Below are 7,548 nucleotides of genomic sequence, written 5' to 3' on the forward strand. Positions count from 1 at the left end.
GCCATCTGACCTGCGGATCTTGGTTCATCTGACCTGGACTTGGTACTCTCTTACCTCCACAACTATATGAGTCATTTCCTTCATATAAACTTTCTTTTATATATACACATATAAATTTCACTGGTTGCATCTCTGGAGAACCCAGTCTAAGACAAAGGAGATGTGGGTATAGACAGAAGAAACCTAGTATCATTTTACATAGGCAATTGTTGTTGTAAAGTGCCAACGAGTTGGTTCCAGCTCACATTGTTGTTGTTGTTAGGTATTGAGTCTGTACCAACTCATAGCAACCCTATGCACAACAGAACAAACCACTGCCCAGTCCTGGACCAACCTCACAATCGTTGCTACCCCTGAGCTCATCACTGCTGTCACTGTGCCAATCCATCTCGTTAGGGGGTCTTCCTCTTTTTTCTCTGACCTTACAGTTTACCCAACTTTACCAACTCATAGTGGCCCTGTAGAGGGTTTCTGAAGAGCAGCTGGGAAACTGCCTACCCTGCGATTCTCAGTCCAGTGCTGATCCTACAGCACCACACCAGAAGTCCTATACAGGCAAAAGGATTTGTGTATGCATATTTGGTCAAATGCACTCAACTTGGTAAACTCGATTAAAGTCTCTGTAATTGACAAAGATTCTTTTTAGTCAGTACAATCTCAGGTAGCAACATGTTCCTTTGTGTACGGGTGTTTCCCCACACTCAGCCATGCAAAATGATATTGTGGCTTTCCTCTCAACCACAGTCTTACTTCTATACCCACAAAGCAGTCTTCTCTGGATTTTGGAAGTCTCAGTGATGACAGTAGATGTAATCCTCTTAGTTTGTATATGGGCTTCATTCCTCATGCTTATCCAATTTAATTCTTGCCCTACATCCAGATTCAATTTTTTTGCTCTTGTAGCTTTCCGAAACAAACAAAAAGAAACAAAGAAGTGAAAATCCTCTTTGGAGAAATATAACAACAAAAAAATCCAAACCCACTGCCATAGAGTCAATTCTGAATCATAGTGACCCTCTGTAGTGTTTCCAAGTCTGTAAACCATTATAAAAGAAGAAAGTCACATCTTTCTTCCATGGAGTAGCTGGTAGATTTGAACTGTAAACCTTGTGCTTAGCAGTCCAGTGTTTATTCTACAGTGCCACCAGGACTTATGTATTATGGTGTGGATAAACATGTTAGGTTATTACACAGAGTAGGAAGATATCCTAGGGGACCAGAGTTCAACGAGCTTGCTTCATTTGACCCATTGAGTTATTCATAGGAATCCGACTATGTTATTTGCAATGGTGCTAAAACCATGTAGGGGTCATGTCTAACTTCCCCTGGCTTCTCAAGAGGTAAAGAGAATCAAACTCAAAATCAGCCCAAGGCTGAGTCCTAGGAAGCAAAGGCCAGACATGCTTCCGCCCTACAACTCTATTCTGATACCAACCATCCCTCCCACAGCACTCTCTGCTTCACATCTGGGTTTGATAAACCACTGTGATGGCCACACAGAACTCATACCGATACTCATGATTGTGGGGGTTATTAGAGAAGTGAACAGGGTACAATTCTGGATCAAAACCAACTCAGGAGGCAGCAGTCTCCAGTCAGGGATGCCTCTTGTCTGCCATACTGCAGGCACATCTCACTCTTCTTTTCAGTCTCTTGGCCATGTGGTCCCTTGGCCTCTGCCATGCTCAAGCATATGGTACAACTTTCATTTAGCCAGTCTGTGAATGCCCAAAGGGCACATTCTTCAGATTTACTCAGTCCATGGGTCTAGAATCAGAAGCTGCTCTCTCTCTCCATGTCGCCACCTCTGTCTTTGCTTCTGCAGTCACTTCTGCCATTGCTGTTTCGCCAGGTAGGGGTCTCATGCTTCACTTATGCTCTTCCTTCTGATGGTCCTCAGATTTTCCATCAGATCTGTGTTGGAAGAAGTACAGCCAGAGTGTTCCTTGGAGGCCAGGAGGGCCAGACTTCGTCTCTCATACTTTGGACATATTGTCAGGAGGAACTAGTCCCTGAAAAGGGTAACATGTTTGGTATAGTGGAGGGCAGAGAAAAAGAAGGCCCCAGTGAAATGGATTGGTATGGTGGAAGCAGCAATGGGCTCAAGTGTAGTTCAGGTTGGCCCAGGACCAGACAATTTTTATTATGTTGTGCATAGTGTCGCTGTGAGTCAGCATCGACTCGATCACACCTAACAACAACAACAAACCTTATTTGCATAGTCCCACCCAATCATTTGGTGAAAATTAAGAACACTTTGCATAGAAAAGCCATATCAAGTAAACTCAAGGTATCACAAATGGAAAGAATATCGTCATGACATCATATTTGAATGTAAATTCAGCCAAAATCTGCAAGTAATGTGTCCTTGTATATGCAAGATGACAAGAATGGTTTTCCTATATATTTCTGATGGGCTCTAGTCATTAAATTTTTTGCATAGTTTATTTAATACAGAAAATTAATATCCCATTGTTAAGTGCCGTCAAGTTGCTTCTGACTCATACTGACACTGCATTTAAATAACATCTATATAAATGGAAAAAAAGATTAAAGTTGTCAAAGACTTCATTTTGCTCAGATCAGCCATCAACACTCATGGAAGCAGCAGTCAAGAAATCAAATGATGTATTGTGTTAGGCAAATCTGCTGTACAATAATTTTTTAAAGTGTTCAAGGGCAAAGATGTCAGTTTGAAGACTAAGATGCACCTGACCCAAGCCATGGTAATTTCAATACCCTCATTTGCAATTTAAAGTTGGATAGTGAATAAGGAAGATCATAGAAGACTTGATGCATTTCAATTATGGTGTTCTAGGAGAATATTGAAAGTGCTGTGGGTTTTACAGTTTCTCTAGCCATACCTGCAATAGAAAAGTCCTTCTGTGGAGATCGCAATGTCAGTATGGCCTAACAGTTTGTGAACAGCAGACTCCACCCAGGGAAGCTGGTTGTGTTCATCAAACCCACCTTCCCCTACTGTAGAAATACCCAGAGATCCTCTGACAATTGCCTTTCAAACAAGTGCTTTTCGAATTTGTCAATATCACAGCCTCCAATGATGCAAATGCCTTTCAAGATTATCTCCAGCAGCTCACAGGAGCAAGAACTGTACCTTGGGTTTTTATGGGTAATGATTGTTTAGGTGGATGCAGTGATCTAATAAGTATGCAAGAAAATAGGAAGCTGTCGAAGCGGCTAGCGGATATGGGAGTTCTACAATAATTACAGAGTGGACCCTAGGCTGATGTCCCTTTGGGAGCTGGATGGTCTTGTCAATGACAACAGCACTTCCTGGTGGATGGATCTGATGCTCTTCTTTCCCAACTGCAACTGTTTACTTAAAATGAAGTGGAGGAGGATATTTGATAAAATCTGATTTTTTTCTTTTGGATCAATATTAAAAAATGGACCACCTTGCTCCACCAAAAACAAGGCCAAAATGTTTAATGTATGGTTTTGGGTTTTATCTAGGTTGACTTTATGGGTTCCAAAAGACCAGATCAAGTTCTGGCTTAGGATTCACTCACTGACCAAAAGGGGTTCTTCGTTTTGGGCATGTTTTTCCTAGTAACCATTCTCCATGTGCTAGCATTTCTCTACCTCTAAAACCAATATTTCTAATCTTGTTTATCCCTGGCCCTCCAAGATGAATCTATGCTTGGTCTTCTGTGAATGCTCAATCAATTAAATTATTTCTGATTTTATCCCTGTGGTATTGGAACATCTATCTTCCAGCTTGTCATCTCACCTCACTCTACCCAGCCCTACCCTACCCCACCCCACCCTACATTACCCTACCCTATGCTGAGAATCATACTCTAAACCAGTGTTCTCAACATTGACAACTCACAAACCTCATAGGACATGTTAGGCAAGTCTGTGCAGGGTCTAAAGACCCGATTTGAGAAACTATGAAAAGGTAAGAACTGTTCATCTTCACTTGGTATCACAGGAATCCAGGGGTTGCATATTCTTGTATATGATGGTCATCCAGATAATTCTGAGCAGTGTATTGTGATTTAAGTTATCAGCAAAATTTTAAAAATTATTTAAGATTTGTTCTATGCTTTTAAAAAAATTTATAAGGAATCATATTTGAGAAATGATTCTCAATCTTTCTTTCTCCCCTCCCCCCCCTTTTTTTTGACATTCTTAAAAACTCAATTCCTTACTGTGATGTTTAGTTTTCTATTCAAGAATTAGAAATTAAATCAATTTCCTTAATGTGCCTCTAGTACAAATAGTCAATTTCACTTAAAATGAAGAAGTATGCATAAATAAAAAAAAAAAGTACCATGGATTGCCAAAAGAACAAAACCAATCTGTGTTGAAAGAAGTACAGCCAGAGTGCTTCTTCAATGACAAGATAGTGAGATGTCATCTTTCATATTTTGGACATGTTGTCAGGATAGACCTGTCACTGGAGAAGGACATCATCTTTGCTAACGCGTAGGGTTGGAGAAAAAGGGAAAGACCCCCAACAAGATGGATTGGTACAGTGGCAGCTTCAATGGGCTCAAGCATTGTTCTGTTGTGCATAATATAGTTTCCGTGAGTTAGTATCAACTTGATAGCACCTAACAACAATAATAATATGCATAATAGAGTCTCTGAGGAGCTGCTACTGAGTTTAAATAACTGACCTTGTAGTTCAAATTGAACTTGTGGTCCAGTGTTTATTCTACAGCACCACACCAGTACTCAATAACTGATACAGAATAATGCTAATACAGTTAACTTCCCAAACTAGAGTATGCTAAAGGTGACCTTTGTTTTTTTATGCTGATTGAGTTTTTAGTATATAATTTTAAAAATATGAAATCAGCTTACAGAATCCATATTCCTAAACAAATTAATATTGGCATTCCCTTAAAAATAGATCTTTATTAGAGTAATTCTACTTGTCACTCTTACAGAAGTAATTTATGTTTCTAATGAAGACAGCAAACCCATTACCATAGGGTTGATTCTGATTCATAGTACCCATGCGTAGGGTTTCCGAGGCTGTAAGTCTTCATAGGAGCTGAAAGTCTCATCTGATGGGTTTAAACTGTCTTCCTTTTTGTTAGCAGTCCAGTGCTTATCCTACAATACAACATTGCTCCTATAATGATGTAGTTGTTGTTATGTGCCATTGAGTTGGTTCTGACCCATAGTAACTCTGGATAAGGGGTTCTAAAGAACAATGGCAAGTTTGAATTGCTGACCTTATAGTTGGCAATCCAGTGTTTATCCTACAATGCCACATTCTCAAATATCATCTGAATTAGCAAAGAAAAATTAAATTATGCTCAATAGATATTCACTTAACTGTCCATTATTAAAACTTTTAATTGTCTTGTGTTTATATTTTGATCAGACTTTGATAAATTTCACATTTTATTCACTAAGAAAACTCCTTTCATAATTATTCCATGCAACAGTGAACATATTGAGTTGAATTTGATATGATGTAGTCTAAAAAGCTCTGGTGGCACAATGGTGAAGCACTCAGCTACTAATGGACAGGTCGGCGGTTCTAATCCAACAGCCACTCTGAAGGAAAAAGGATGCGGCAATCTGTGCCCATAAAGATTACAGTCAAAGAAACCCTATGGGGACAGTTCTACTATGTCAAAGAAACCCTACGGGGGCAGTTCCAGAGTTGCTGTGAAGAAGGATTGACTTAAAAACCCAACAATAAAAAGATGACTCTATGGAGTCCGGGTGTGAGACTGTAGAATAAACATTGGACTGCCAACTGAAAGGTTGCTGTTCAAGCCCACCAGCCACTCCTAGGAAGATCTATTCAGGGTCCCTATGAGCTGTTGGTATCAACTTGATGGCACTAAACAACAATAACAACATTGACAAAATATTGAATGAAAAGATGATGAAAGGAATACACAGAGTCACTGTACCTGAAAGAATTGGTCAATAATCATTTCAAAAGGTCCCATATGATCGAGAACTGATGGTATTGAAGGAAGAATTCCAAGCTGCATTGATGGAAAACAAGACTCTTGGGATTGACGGAATACAAACTGAAATGTCTCAACAAACAGATACAGCACTGAAGGCACTCATTTAACTATGCCAAAAATTTAGAAGACAGTTACTCAGACAACTGTGGACACAATATTTGTGTCCATTCCAAAGAAAGGTGTCCAAATGGAATGAAGAAATCATCAAACAATATCATTAATATCACATGCAAGTAAAGGGTTGCTAAATATATATATATATAATTCAAAAACCGCTGCAACAGTACACCAACAAAGACCTGCCTGACATTTAAGCCAGATTCAGAAGAGGACATGGAACTAAGGCTATCATTGCTGACATCAAATGGATCTTGACTAAAAACAAAGAATACCAGAAATATATTTACTTGAGATTTATTGACTATGCAAAGACATTTGAATGTGTGGATCATAAAAAATTATGGATAATACTACAAAAAATGAGAATTCCAAAATACTTCATGTGCTCAAGAGGAATCTATGCATAGACCAAGAGGCAGTCATTTAAAAAGGCCAAGAGGATATTGAGTGGTTTCAAATCAGAAAAGTTCTGAGCTTCAATTGCATCCTTTCACCATATTTATTCGATCTATACACTAAGCAAATAATTCGAGAAGTTGGATTATATGGAGAAGAATGTGGCACCATGATTGGAGGAAGACTCATTGAGAACTTGCAATATGCAGATAGCACAAGCTTCCTTGCTGGAAGCAAAGAGTACTTGAAATACTAATGAAGATCAAAGACTATAGTCTTTAATATGGATTGCACCTTAATATAAAGAAAATGAAAAACCTCACAACTGGGCCAATAAATAACATTAATATAAATGGAGAAAAGATTGAAGTTGTCTGAGGTTTTGTTTTGCTTGGGTCAACAATCAATGCTTATGGAAGCAGCAGTCACAAAAATCAATGTATTGCATTAAGTAAATCTTCTCCAAAAGACCTGTTTAAATTGTTAAAGAGCAAAGATGTCAGTTTAAGAAGTAATGTGCCACTGAGCCAAGCATGGTATTTTCAGTCACCTTATATGCATGTGAGGAGTACTGGTGTGGCGCTGTGGGTTAATGTACCAGACTGCAAAGCCATGTGCACTGCATGGTTGGTGGTTCAAGCTCACCAGCATCTCCTTGGAAACCCTATACAGGATCGCTATGGGTCAGAACTGACTCTACGGCACTTAACAACAACAACATATGCATGTGAAAATTGGACAATAAATAAGGAAGACCATGAGAAAGAACTGATACATTTGAATTATGGTGTCGGTGAAGAAAATTGAAAGTACTATGGACTTTCTGAAGAATAGACAAGTCAGTCCTGTAGGCAGTGCAGTCAAAATGATCCTTAGAAGCCAGGATGGTTAGACTGGTACTTTGGCCATGTGGTTAGAAGGCACCAGACTCTGGCATAAAGGACATCGTGCTTGGAAAAGTGGAGACCAGAAAAACACAGGAAGACCCCTAAAAGATGAACTGACACAGTGATAGCAATAATGAGCTCAAATATAATAGCATTTGTGTGGATGGTACAGGATATGG

The sequence above is a fragment of the Chrysochloris asiatica genome, unplaced genomic scaffold, assembly GCF_000296735.1.
Source record: "Chrysochloris asiatica unplaced genomic scaffold, ChrAsi1.0 scaffold00083, whole genome shotgun sequence".
Lineage (NCBI taxonomy): Eukaryota > Metazoa > Chordata > Mammalia > Afrosoricida > Chrysochloridae > Chrysochloris > Chrysochloris asiatica.